Here is a 15,067-nt window from a genome sequence, read left to right as displayed (position 1 = left end):
CTCTACCCCTTTACCACTAGGAGCATGAGGATCTATTAATCAAATGAACGACAATAGTAACTGCCTTAGTCCAAAAATGCTATGGTAAGCCAACTTGACTAAGTATATTGTGGACTTTTTCTTGAATAGTCCTATTCATATGCTTTGCAACGTCATTTTGGGATGGGGTATAAGGGGTGGCCAATTGATGCTTAATGCTCCTCTCATCACAAAACTGCTCAAATACCTTAGAGACATATTCACCCCTATTGTCAATTTGTAGACATTTCAAGTTATGCCCAAACTAGTTCTTAACCATAGCAAGAAAGCGTTGAAACATAGACAAAGCTTTTAACTTCTAATTGCAAATAATCATAAACCCTACAAAATAATTAGTACCACCCAATGATTGACATGGAATGGGACTACAAAGATCCGAATGAACTAGAGCAAATGGCTCACCCACGCGTGTAGAACCATATTTTTTATGTATATTACAAGTTTGCTTGCCATATAAACAATGATCACATGAGTCAAAACATGAATAATCCAAGGCTCAGGAGATACTGCAAATGAGTTAATTCTTTCATTCCCTTTAGGGACATATGCCTAAGATGGTGATGCCAAAGAGATATGCAAAATATTGGTCATGGCCAAAACATAATCAACAAATCCAAAGACAAGCAAGGGATACTATCTAGTTGAGATAAGGCTTTTAGTCAAAGTTGAGACATGATGTTGAGGGGTTTTTTCCCTAATATAGAAACTATGCATAGAATGAATGTTTTTTTTATTAGTTGACAATAATTTAATAGCTTGAGATTTGAGAGTGTATACTAGCTTAGCTCCATTTTGTAGAGAAAGAAGAAGGTACCATAACTTATATGTTTCTTGGGCTCACAATATACAAGATGGGAAAATCCATCAGAAGAGAAGCCTTATAGCAAGTAAAATAAATGGTTTGTATTTTCTATCCTAGTACCTTGCACCCACTAGGAGGGTTGCATTATGCACTATGCTGCATTGGTTTATGAGCATTGCACTAGGGTTTCGTATACCCCTACTTTTCTATTACTACCATGTCATGGGGAAAGACACACTAATTTGTACCATTATGAAGCATTGCATAGCATGAGGCCTACTGGAGCTATATCCAATAAAAATTAGATGCACGAGCATTGGGGCAAGAACCTTACATTGAGCATGCACTATTTTGTTACTGCACAAGGGGAAAATTATCACTAATTAGGAACCTAGTAAGAGAGAGTAAGGTGGAGCAAAATGGTTGTAAAGGGTTCTTGAAGAGTAGAGGGAGACAAAAAGAAGAAAAACATGTCTGCACCATGCTGCATCTGCCAACGGACTAAGGTAGCCGATCTTACAAAGCCCTCCTATGAGTTCATGCCAAGAGTGGAGGATCTCTAAAGGAAAGAAAGCAAAACACATTATAGGAAATTTGTTGTTCATCTAGGTACAAGGGTTGGCAATACATAAATTTATCCAGGGAATAGAGGCACCAATTTGACTACGAAGGGTGTTGCTTCACATGGTGATTATCTTCGAGAGGCAACCTGAACACCATATTAGAGAATTTGGGAATTTCCCAAGTCCCAATTTCAAATAAGTGAAAAACATTTGATCATGTGGCTAAATCTTGATCAATAATTGAAAGTGGGATTTGGGAAGGTAGCTTAAATAGTATTTAGAGTAGACTCCACCTTTAAGTAAGACAACAAGAATTTGACTATGTGATCAAATAATAAAGGTATTGGGGTTTCCCAAAGTGCATGGAAATTCCCAAATATAGTGTTCTTGGAGGATTTATGAGATAGTGAGGGGAGTATAATTGCAAGCTAGAGCATGTTGTAGGGGAGGGTTCAAAGTGCTTAACAAAGGACCACACTAATTAGAGCTACTAGAAGCAAGGTGAACAATACGTTGTGGTGGCTACAAGGCAATTGGACATCTTGACGAATGGTGGCCTTTGACAATCGTTAGCTTTGAAGTTTTAGCTTGGAAACCACCATTAGAAGATAAGAAAGCTTTTAGTATGGGCTTTGAAGCATTTGGCAAAATAATTGAATAGATGAGTTGGAGAATAAGGTAGTTGAAGCAGTTTCCTTGTCAAATTTATGCACTTAATGCATTATAATATTCAGGTATATTATGTTCTTATTTGGGTGAAATATAAAGCTTATGAAGGGAGAGTGAACTGATATATAAGGCAAGAAGAGAGAGTTTGGACCACTTAATGAGCCTCAAGTTTTTTGAGTGCCATACATTAAGTTAAGGAAAAGAGGCTTCCATCAAGCTACAAGAGAATTGGCAGGACCTAGATAAAGCCACAACATTACCATGGAAAGGTTTGGTTATTTGAGTCATAATAACATTGAACTACACTTGCTTAGACAAAGACAATAAAATGGTGGACTTACACAGCTCATCAAGCTCTTCCCAATCATCTCTATTCTAATATTTTAGCTTTATGACCTTAGTTTTCAATGGCATGACTTGTTTCTTTTGCATCAATACCTGCCAAATCCGAGTCTTCCAATATTGGAAGTTATTTCCATCCAACTTCTCTATGTTAACAATAGTATTGTCATTGGATGCATTTGAAACACATGCTATTATGTCTACCAATCAAAGAGAACACGAGCTACTATAATAACAATAAATCAGCCCCAAAACTAAGCCAAAAATGCACACAATAAGAGGAAGTCATAGATGTTCTTGTTGGTGCATGTACACCAACCTATATATATTCATGAGGGACTTTATACATGTTTAGGCTAGTGCTTGTGCACCCACTTTTTGTATGCCAAACTAACCCCATACATGTTTTGGTTGGTGCTTGTGCACCATGTCATAAATACAAAATATATTATGTTTATTCAAAAGGTGTGTACATTGAGCACGGGTCTTGAAATTGTGATTGTAAGCAATACAATATTCAATCTCCTCGCAACAAGTAGTGCCTCTATATCAATCAGACATATTCATGTATGCTCTCTCCATGTAAGTGTCAATAGGGTGTTTGATTTTGTGAAGAGGAACTTGTGTATCCTACAATTGAAATTGTTGTGCCTACATGAATTTTTCTTGGTGTCTATATTCATTCCCTTCATTATGGAAATCTTTAGTTATCCAATACTAGTGTTTTGTGCATTTGAGTAGGTATAAAAAATGGCACAAATTAGAAAGGGATTTTAATCTGAATCCATTATAAAAAATTTAGGTTGCATATTTGTGTATCAATTTTTAAATGATAAATAGTACTAAGGAATCTTTTTTGAAAGCAGAGTATATTAGTAACTTTGCTATTATCAAAAGCCAATTTAAGCATAGGATCTTTAGCTAGCTAGATATTATTACATGCAAAGCTACTTTTGTTGCACATAGTATCTTGTAAAACCTTTTGTATTAGCATTTTGCCGTCTTGAACTAGCTTAAAGTCCATGATAAATCTAGACCTTCTGGATGAGAGAAATGAAGCCAAACTACCCTTCTATGAGATATTCTACTTTTGGAATATGATCAAGCTTAGAATAACACACTAGAGAGGCTAACTAGTAGACATATACCTGGTGATTAACATGCAGCTACTAATGCACAGATCGGATGCTGTATGCGTATGTAGCGAGCGCTGGAAGGTCCCCAAGAACAAAAGAACTCTACTTTTGCACAAAAAACAAGAGAGAAGACTTGCACGACATGAAGCAAAAGACTAATTGGGTACAATCTCCCCCCATGTCTTGTGTGAGCGCTCCACAAAGCATGTATTTGATATATTATTCATCTCTAAGCTCAAAAAATAGCCTAATTTACAATTAGCATGCTTTAGCTTTTGTGTTTGCTTTTGTCCAACTAAAGAATAAAGCGGTTGGGCACCCAAAGAGTCGGGCTGTGCCCAAATACAATGTCCAATAACAAATATTTAAATCGTATGCCCATGCACATACAAAATAATAAATAAATGTCATGCGCTTCAATAAATAAGCGCATCAAAATAAATATTGGCGCCACGCCTAAGATGCGTGCCCATCAAAATGATACTTTCTTCTAAATAACTTGAATACATGCTATCACCCAGTGCTTCCTAACGCCACCGTTGCCTGCTCTACAGATCAATTGAAGCATTCACAATTGTTGGAAAATAATAAAATTAAACCGACAAAAGTGAATACCTAGCAGTCTTTAGCTATAAAATAAATAAATTGGTTAGAACTCAATCCTAACCTTAATTTATTATGAGTGCGCACTCTAAACTCATAAACATCCATTAATTTAAATAAGTATTTCGCGAAATCACTCGCTATGGAATCACCCACTTGCACATTAAATTAACGAGATGCCCTAAAAAGATAGGCGTCCCCATCGACTTTTTGCACAAGGAATCCACCTTGTGTATGAGCCCTAGCAATAAATATAATTTTACGGAATCCACCGCAAACCTCACGGAATCCACCGTGGAATATGCCTCCTGGCATCATACCCCTGGGGTGGGATAGCAATTGTCCTCAATTGTTATTAGCTCAATGTGGAGCCAATAGTGAGGGGTAAGCACTTAGGTCTCGAGCGTGCATCCATTGGGCCTCTTCAATAGGATGATTTTAAACTTAACCAAATATCTAGAATATCTACAGCCAGTTTTAGTGGTCATAAAGTCAGTATCTAGAATAGTTTCAGGTTCAAGGATTCCAGTTTCTACTTCTAACAAATGAGGATTTTCATAGACACGATATACAGGTAATTGGCCTCTAAAAGGTCGTAATAAACTGATCTGAAAAGTGTTGTGGATTTTTCAGTGTTGTGGTAATTCTAGTTTAAATGCACTATCATTGATTTTGTGAATGATATTGAAAGGTCCATAAAATCTAGGAGCTAACTTTACAACAAGGTGTTTGTCAACACTTTGTAATCTTTGCTTTTCAATGTGTAACCAAACATAATCATCAACTTTGAAACCCATAGCTTTTCTTTTCTTGTTAGCTTGTTTTGTATATGATTGCTGGGCTTTCGCAATCATATATTTAACTTCATAAAAAATAGTAGCATGCATGTTAGCAATAGCATCAGCAGTTTGAACTTTGTTTGACAATGATGTAACTGGTGTAGGTAATCTATATCCATAAATGATTTCAAATGGTGTTTTCTGTGTAGCTGTATGTGGTGTGTTATTATATGCAAACTGAAGTAAGTGTAAATGTATGTCCCATGTTTGTGGTTTTGAAATTGTGTATGCATGCAAAAGATCTAAAATTGTACTGTTGGTAGCTTCTATTTACCCATTTGTTTCAGGATGAAATGCAAATGAAAAATCAATCTTTGTTCTTAATTTAGCAAACAAAGTAATCCAAAAATTATTGCAGTATCTAGAATCATGGTCAGAAATAATAACTTTTGGCAAACCATGATTAGTGAAAACAGTTTTAAAAAACAATTGAGCAGCTTGAGATACAGTTAACATTTTCTTGCATGGAATGAAATATGCTTGTTTGCTAAACCTATCGACAATAGTCCAAATCATATCATGATTAGCTTTAGTGTTAGGCAAACCAGTGATAAAACCCATTGAAATCCGTTCCCATGGTCGTTCCGGAATTGGTAAAGGCATTAATAAACCATATTGTTTACCATGGTGTTGTTTAACTCTTTTGCAAATTAAACATTCAGATACAAAGTTAGATACATCAGATTCCATACGTGGCCAATAAAAATCTTCAATCAGTGTACGCAAAGTAGAAATAATTCCTCTATGGCCTTGATATGGGGGACAATGAATTTCATGCAAGACAAATGATCATAATGGAACAGTTACACATAATCTTTTTTCATAGAACATAAATCCATCAGCGTAAGACAATGAATCAATTAGAATCCAGTTATTTGTAACTAATTTATTTCAATCAGCTTGAAAACTAGGGTCTTGGTCATAGGTATCTTTCATAGAAAGAAGAGAATCAAAAGATATCACAGAGATATTATGAATAGTCGATCTTCTACTTAAAGCATCGACAACAACATTCTCTTTTCCGGGTTGATATTGTATGAGTGGATGAAAACTTTGAATAAAAGCAGCCCATTTAATGTGTTGGTCAGATATTTATGGTTGATTAAGGAGATGTTTGATACTTTGTTGGTCAGTTTTGATAATGAATTCAAATCCCATTAAATAGTGTTTCCATTGACGTAAAGCTTGTACTACAGCTAGCAATTCCTTATCATAGGTAGAATACTTAAGTTTGCAGCTAGAGTAGGCTATGGGATGGGAATCTTGCATAAGAATTGCTCCTATTCCAAATCCACTAGCGTCAATGACTACTAGGAAAAATGGTCTATTGAAGTCACGTAATTGCAATACAGGAGCATGAGTTAAAGCATGTTTCAGTAAATCAAAGGACTTTTGTTGATTGTCGGACCAATGATACACAATGCCTTTCTTTAATAATTTTGTCAAAGGTAATGCAAGCAATGAAAATTTTCTCACAAATTTTCTGTAAAAGCTAGAAAGACCTAAGGAATAACGTAATTTGTGCACATTTTTAGGTATCGGCCAAATCAAAATTGCTTCTATCTTTTTAGGGTCAACTTTAATACCTTTAGATGAAACAATATGTCTTAGATACTCAATTTGTGTTTGGAAAAATTCACTCTTTTCAGGATTATCATATAATTGATTCTCTTTCAATAATTTGAAAACCGAAGATAAATGTTCATAATGCTCGTTTTCATTCTTACTGAAAACCAATATGTCATCAAAGAAAACAATGACACAATGCTGATGCTTCAATAATATGCAATTCATCATACAACTGAATGTGGTTGGTGTATTAGTTAAACCAAAAGACATAACAAGGAATTCATAGTGTCTAAATTGTGTTCTAAATGCAGTTTTGAAAATATCAGATGTGTCCAATCGTACTTGATGGTATCCAGATTTAAGGTCTATCTTACTAAATATTGCAAACCCTTGTAGTTTGTCCATAAGATCGTCTACCCTAGGAATCAGATATCTATTCTTAATAGCGATCTTATTTAGGGCACGATAATCAATGCACATCCTATAGGTATTGTTTTTCTTCTTCACTAATAGGATATGTGCACCAAATGGAGAACTACTGGGTCTAATGAGTCCTCGGGTTAACAATTCTTCAACTTGGACTTGAATTTCTTTCTGTTCAATTTGGTTATGTCTATATGGTGCTTTACATGGTGGTTGTGATCTAGGAATTAGGTCTATATTGTGATCTTCGGGATGTATAGGTGGTAAGCCAGGTGGTAAGTCAGCAGCAAAACAATCTTGAAATTGTGAAAGAAATTGTGCATGCTTAGAATTCATATGATTTTCTTTAACTTCAATTTCTTTCACCCATATTAAGTAGGATTTGCTACCTCTTCGTAATGCACGTTTAGCCTGTGTATGACTGAGCAATGGAAAATTATCGAAAGTGTGCATACCATGCAATGTGATTTGTTTCCCATTAGAATGAATCTTCATTGAGTGCGTGGAATAATCTATATCGGTTTTATACTGATGACGCCAAGGCATTCCTAAGATAATGTCACTAGATTACAAAGGCACAATAAAGAAATTTCTACATTTAATATAATCACCAATTTTAATTTCTAAATCATGCACTTCTTGTATTCCATTGTATCTAGTGTCTAAGAATGCAGCCTTGATGCGATAATGAGTGGAAACAGTATGTAAATTCAATTCTTTGACCAATTTTGCAGAAATAAAGTTGTGTGTGCTCCCATCATAATGTAAAAATATCTTTTCTCTACCATGCATAAGACATTTTATCATTAATAAAGAATGGGGATTTGGCATACCTGGCAAAGTATCTAAAGTAGTACCGATATCATCATCGTCTTCCGTGAAATCTGGCATTTCTTCATGTTCTTCATCTTCTGTCGCTCCCAAATAGTTGATGTGAACAATCAGCTTTTTGAATTGACAATTCGCCGCTAGATGTCAAGGTTGATGACATTTGTGACAAACTATGGGTTTGGCCTTAGACACATTATTGGTAATAGTGGAAAGTTTAGGAATGTTGGGATTTGGCTGGAAAGATGGCTTAGGATTTGGATTTGTGTTTGATGGTAAAGCAGGGGGTCATGTCCAGGTTTTACAGAATGAAGATGGAAAGAAACAGTTTTGATTGAATCTTCAAAAATTTGAATTGAATTGTTTTCAACCAAAATTACCATTAGTTGGGAATTGTTGCGGTCGCTTCTCTTGTCCTCGAATTTTGTCTTCAGCAGCATAGGCCAATGAAATCGCATCTTCGAGAGTCGTTAGCTTGAACATGTTCACCTCTGCATAAAAATGTCAAACTAAGCCAGACATAAACTTGCGTTTATGGGTTGCCTCAGGTACATCTTCTAGAATTCGAAGTTGTAATAAAGTATTCCAAAAATGCTTGGTATATTGTGAAATAGGCTCACGATCCCTCTGTTGCAGAAGATCCCACTGTTTGATTGCTTTTTTGAAAATTCTGCAAAAATTTCTTTTGGAAAGTCTCCCAAGTAGTAGGACAATCAATGTTTTTGTGGACAATAGTCCACCATAGGGATGCTCTGTCCACTAGATGATTAGTGACACACTTAATTTTGTCTTTCTCAACATACAATTCTTCATGGAAATAATCATCAAATTGACTTATAAAAGCAAGTACAGTCTTTCCATCGTGTGACCCATTGAAAGTACAAAATTTGAAATTTCTTTTACTTATATTTGTTTCTTGTCGAATAGATTGCACTTCAAGTGCCGCATCGATCATACATCGTATAAGATCTTCAGATTGCAGTCCATCTTGGTCGGCGGTAGATTGTTGCAAACTTGCTAGTTGAGCTTGCAAAGTTTGATGTGCTCTTTGTTCCTCTTGAAGCTGCATCATAATTAGGTTCAATTTTTGCTCCATCGTTGGTTCTGGAAAATCACATTTAGCCATAAAATCTTCCATGGTTTGATAGGACATCCTGTAAAATTTCAAACAACCTTACACACTCGAAATCTCATTAGTGGGATGAGTGTAGCTCAAAGTCAGGTTTACAAGACTTATTTTTTTTTTAATGATTTTTTGCAGTATTTCTTCTTTGCGGATGCTGAATTTGATATCACGGTCTTCTTCCAAGAGGATACTTCGTGTGTGTAGTCTACATATAGCAATCTACTTACTAGAATTGAACTCTATCAGACCCTAGGTGTGAACAAGGGCTTGCAGAGAAGTATGAAATTGGTTCGGGAGTGTTGCAGTGTGAACAACCTCTATAATAAGATTGGAATTGAATTTTTGAGCTTTTGTAAAGCGTAAAAGCTTTAGGCTTTAAGTAATAAAAGTTTTTAACTTAAATCGTTGATTTTTGAGGATGTCGGCACCTTTTGAACGACGATGACAGCGATCAATACCACTGCCGTTAAATTTTTGGAGATTAAGCTTTATAAAAAGCTTATTAAGCTTGATAGTCACACTAATTGAAAATTTCTTATCTCTTTCTTCTGAGAATAGAAGACTTGATAAACAAGCTTCCCGCATGGTCCTTCGCATGTAGAGGCTAGTCCTTCGCGCTCCAACAGCATAGCAGGGGGTTCTTCATCGCTAGGAATGCGTTGGTATCGACGGATTGCCGTGAGACTGACTATAGAGCTCAATCATTCCAGGAGCTTTGCCTTCGCGCAAGATGGTAACCGATTGGAAGCCCTTGATCTCAGCTTCGCTCTGATACCATTGATGCACAGATCGGATGCTGTATGCGTACATAGCGAGCACCGAAAGGTCCCCAAGAATAAAAGAACTCTACTTTTGCACAAAAAACAAGAGAGAAGACTTGCATGACATGAAGCAAAAGACTAGTTGGATACAATCTCCCCCCATGCTTTGTGTGAGTGCTCCACAAAGCATGTATTTGATATATTATTCATCTCCAAGCTCAAAAAATAGCCCAATTTACAATTAGCACACTTTAGCTTTTATGTTTGCTTTTGTCCAACTAAAGGATAAAGTAGTTTGGCGCCCAAAGAGTCGGGTTGTGCCCAAATACAATGTCCAATAACAAATATTTAAATCGTGTGTCCATACGCATACAAAATAATAAATAAATGTCAAGCTCTTTAATAAATAAGCCCATCAAAATAAATATTGGCACCATGCCTAAGATGCGCGCCCATCAAAATGATAATTTCTTCTAAATAACTTGAATACACACTATCACCCAGTGCTTCCCAACGCCACTGCTGCCTGCTCTACACATCAACTGAAGCATTCACAATTGTTAAAAAGTAATAAAATTAAACCGACAAAAGTGAATACCTAGCAGTCTTCAGCTCTACAAAATAAATATCCTAACCTTAATTTATTACGAGTGTGAACTCTAAACTCATAAATGTCCATTAATTTAAATATGTATTTTGCGGAATCACCCGCTATGGAATCACCCACTTGCACATTAAATTAACGAGATGCCCGAAAAGGACAGGCGTCCCCATCGACTTTTCACACCAGGAATCCACCTTGTGTATGAGCCTCGGCAATAAATATAATTTTACAAAATCCACCGCAAAACCTCACGGAATCCACCGTGGAATATGCCTCCTGGCATCAGCTACTACTGACTACTTTACATCCCACTGATCTACTAACTAGCATTATAGTCCATGGAGAGCTACTAACAATGATGTAGGCAATTACAATTCAATTGCTAATAATGAGACAAATAGATAGATGCTAGTATATAGAGTTGCTAATTAACATACAACAACCATACAACCCATAGACTTGCTAATTAGCGTATAGCTCATAGATAGCTACTAACAATCACATAGTCAATTGCAATCCAAGTGCTAATTAGCAAACAAATAGGTAGATGCTATCTAGTAAAAGTTACTGATTAATATACAGCTATTGACTACCATATGGCCCAGAGACTTGCTAACTAGCATACAACCCATAGACAATTGTTAACAATCATGTAGTTAATAGATGCTAAATAATAGGCAAACAACTACTAATTAATATATAATTGATAACTACCATACAACCCATACACTTTCTAACTAGCATACAACACTTAGAAAGTTATTAACAATAATCTAGGCAACCACAATTCGACTACTAATTAGCATGTTGGCAACTGCACGGTAGCCCTGGGGAGAAACACAATGTATAGAAAATGGAGAGAAGAAGAAACTCAAAGAAAACACATAAGAAGAAGATGATGAATGATGAATTACTAAATCATGCTAAGTGAATCAAGTAGATATAGCAAGGTAGAAGTTTTGAAGATTACTACACTATCCTACGTAATCAGGCAGCAACACCTGAAGGGAATCTATAGAGTGAAGGAAGCAAAACACAATCCTCCAAGCAATAGGGTATAGAAGGTGCAATGGAATTGTGAAGGAATAGCTAACATGTGCTATCTATATTCTGTTCATGCTCATAACTAATGGTATTGGAATTGCCACTAGATAGTTAGCTTGCTTTTGTAATCCATGCATTCGTGGCCATTGGAATAGATGTGTTAAGAAAGTGCATGTTCTAGGGTGGAAATATAATGTCATTTAGCCCTTGGATGATTGCCAACCCCTTCTGATGAGAAAGATCCATACAATGCAGTGTCATATGAGGGGCATCATGATGTTTTGAGCAATGCATTACAAATTGGTGATACATTTGTAGTACAATGAGATGCTATGACCAACATAGAGAAATTTGATTGTTACCTCTTAATGTATTGTAGAGAAGGAGTGAACTGAACATGATTATATGGATGTGGCAAAACAATATTTCTAGAGGAACATATGTTATAAAATGTTTGTATTATAAGTAAGTAAACATGTATTCCTTTAAACTCATGACAAGCCTGCCCCCAATCCACACATTATTGCACCTTATGAGATGTTTCAAGATACCCATAGAGCGTATCCAAAACAAGAGAAATCTAGAGTATATCACTCTTGAAACCTATAACTCAATCTAGAACAGCATGCCTTTGGCCTTCTAAATGAACCTTTCTCACCTTTTGGTCCTTATTATTATTGATATGAATGTAGAACTTAGATGGGTAATTGAGTTTAGTAAGTATCCTAAAATATACAAGTGAATTTAGAATAGTCTATATTGTAGTCTTATAGTGGGCTTGATTGATGCTTAACATATCCACATTCTGTTACAATTATCCCATGATGATTATCCTCCATGTATCTACTAGTTAACAATCCTATATGATAGTTAGTAGTCATCTAATTGCTATTATTTACATCTCTAGGCAAGATCTCCTAAAAAACATAAGAACATTTTTCTCTACTTTCAAAGGGTAGCAAGATTTGGCACCCTTTGGCAAGTTGGCCCTACAAAGGTGACTATATTAGCAACACATTTTAATGTCATGCCATCTAGCTCCAATTTTCATGTGTCAATGTTTGCTTGATCATTATTTCTACTCCATTGTGTTCCCCTTTACCATGGCCTAATGCTGAGAAGAATTGACTCATCTGAATACTTGTTAATCTTGTATACTTTGGTACAAAGTAAAATGGCCTAGAAGCCCTAAATTTCAAAGTAACACCATCAAACCACACCTAATGCTCATGTTAGATATACTCAATGCCCCAATCTCATAAGCTACCTAGTTTGATATGCTCAATACCTCACCCTCATAAGGTTCCACCAATGACCCATGGTACTCTAAGTTGTAAGGGCTCGGTTATGAGGATAAATAATAGCTAAAACTTGTTGGGAATGAAACATGGCAAAGTATGAAGAAGTTTAGAATAGATGGCAGTGGTGAGTTCAACTCAAAGGAGTTTGAAGACTTTTGCAAGAGCAAAGGATTAAATGTCAATTGTTGACAACACCTTGAATTTTGGAAGGCCTTCATGATCTCAGCCTATAATTGCCTTTGTGCCACCAACAAGATAAGCCTCCTATTGTATAGGCCTTGTAAAGTTTTTCCCTTGAAAATTTTTATGTAACTTTGATTAAGAATATAGATTGCATATTGACAGTTTGAGCCCAAAATAGGTTAGATAATCCCTTCCCTTAAGCTTGCATCTTACCATTTCCACAAATTATGTATAAATTTTAAAGGATAAAAGGAAAAAGTTAAAACCAAAAAGCACCAAATGTATATTCTTAGGTTATAATGATGCAAAAGCTTACAAATTGCATGACCAAGAGGTAATGAAGATCATAGCAAGCCATGAAGTGGTATTCAAGGTATAGCCACATACAGTGGGGGGGGAAAATGCAAGTTCTTCCATTTAATCATCATGCAAAAAAGTAGTCCGCTAAGAATATATCCCAAGGGCTATCTCTATCCTCAAGAAGGAGGAATCATAATCTTTGGATGATGAGGAGAAAGTTCACCAACCTAAAATCACACCACTGAAAAAGCCATTGCTACCATGGATGAAGTAGCTATATGATTGCTATAATCCTATGCCTAGAACTATTGAGGAAAATGTAGATGAAGCAATGAGTCTCAAATAACAGCTTCTCCTCACATAGTTAACATGGCCTTGATGGTTGGGAGAGAAGTAAAGGAGAAAGTAGACTTGGAAGAAGTAGTTTGCCGATCTAGCATGGAGAGTAGCTATGCAAGCCGAGTATGATGACATAATGGAGAATGTCACTTGGAAGCTAGTGGATCAACCAGAAAAGAGGAAGATTGTTGATACTAAGTGAGTTTGGAAGATAAAGTACCAAGCTAATAGCAATCTAGAAAAGTATAAAGCTAGATTAGATACAAACTAGCCTTAAGGTCTTCATATATAATCTATTTGGATCACAATCTAAGATTCATAGTGGAAGCACATGGGTAGACAGAGCTATCTTTGTATCGGTTTGTTTGCAATTAAATAAGTTTCTATTAGTTATGCTAGTATCAACTTTGAGGCACAATGCATCGAGTTGTGGGGTGTGGGAGTTATTAAAGACCTCTATTTTGGGACTTGGGGACCATGGAAGCAATCCCTAGCTATTGATTTTTTTTTGGGGGAGGGGGGGGGGGGGGGGTTCCTAAGGAGGCTAGTGGCCCCCTTGATGGGGGTCTAAGGGCAGCACCCTAGCTTGACACTGAAGGGAAGCAGATCGGTCGCAGTATGCTCATGTAGTGAATCCCGGAAGGTCCCCAAGAACAATGAACTCTACCTTTTTGCACAAATTACAATGTAAAAAGCATGAACGACAAGAGCAAGAGACCAATTGGGTTCAATCTCCCCCCATGCCTTGTGTGAGCGCTTCACAAAGCATGTATTTTTATGTATATTTCCATCTTCATGCTCAATAATAGCCCAATTTACAAAAATATGGCAAGCTTTTAGCTTTTGAGTTTGCTTTTACAAAAATAGGAAATAAAACTAATGGATGGTGCCCATAGAGTCTGGCACGCCCAACATAATGTCCCAAATAGAAATAACATATCCGTGCACATAGGCGCATACAAAATAATAATAAATAATCAATGCCTCAATAGATATGACAAAATATAGGCGTAACGCCTATCAAAATATAATCCATAGGTCGAATACTCGCTAGACTCCAATGCTTTCCTCCGCCACTGCTGCTATCTCTACACATCAACTGAAGCATTCACAATCGCTAGTAAAATAATACAATTAAACCAACAAAAGTGAATACCTAGCAGTCTTCAGCTACATAAATAAATCAACTGGTTAGAAATAAATCCTAACCTTAATTTATTACGAGTGCGCACTCTAAACTCATAAACGTTTATTAATTTAATATGCATTTTGCGGAATCACCCGCTATGGAATCACCCATGTACACACTAAATTAATAAAACGCCCGAAAAGGACAAGCGTCCCCATCAACTTCTCACACAAAGAATCCACTTTGTGTACGAGCCCCGGTCATCTAAGTTTACGGAATCCACCGTAAAACCTCACGGAATCCACCGTGGAATATGCCTCTTGGCATCATACCCCCGGGGTGGGATAGAAATTGACCTCAATTGCTATTAGCTCAATGTGGAGCTAACAGAGTGGGGAAAGCATTTAAGTCTCTAGCGTGCATCCATTGTGCTTCCTCTACAGGATGGTTTTTAAATTTTACTAGAT

Source organism: Lygodium microphyllum, chromosome 20, assembly GCF_053477565.2.
Source record: "Lygodium microphyllum isolate KBCC chromosome 20, Lygodium_microphyllum_v1.1.10, whole genome shotgun sequence".
Classification (NCBI taxonomy): Eukaryota; Viridiplantae; Streptophyta; class Polypodiopsida; order Schizaeales; family Lygodiaceae; genus Lygodium; species Lygodium microphyllum.
This window is presented reverse-complemented; position numbering follows the sequence as displayed.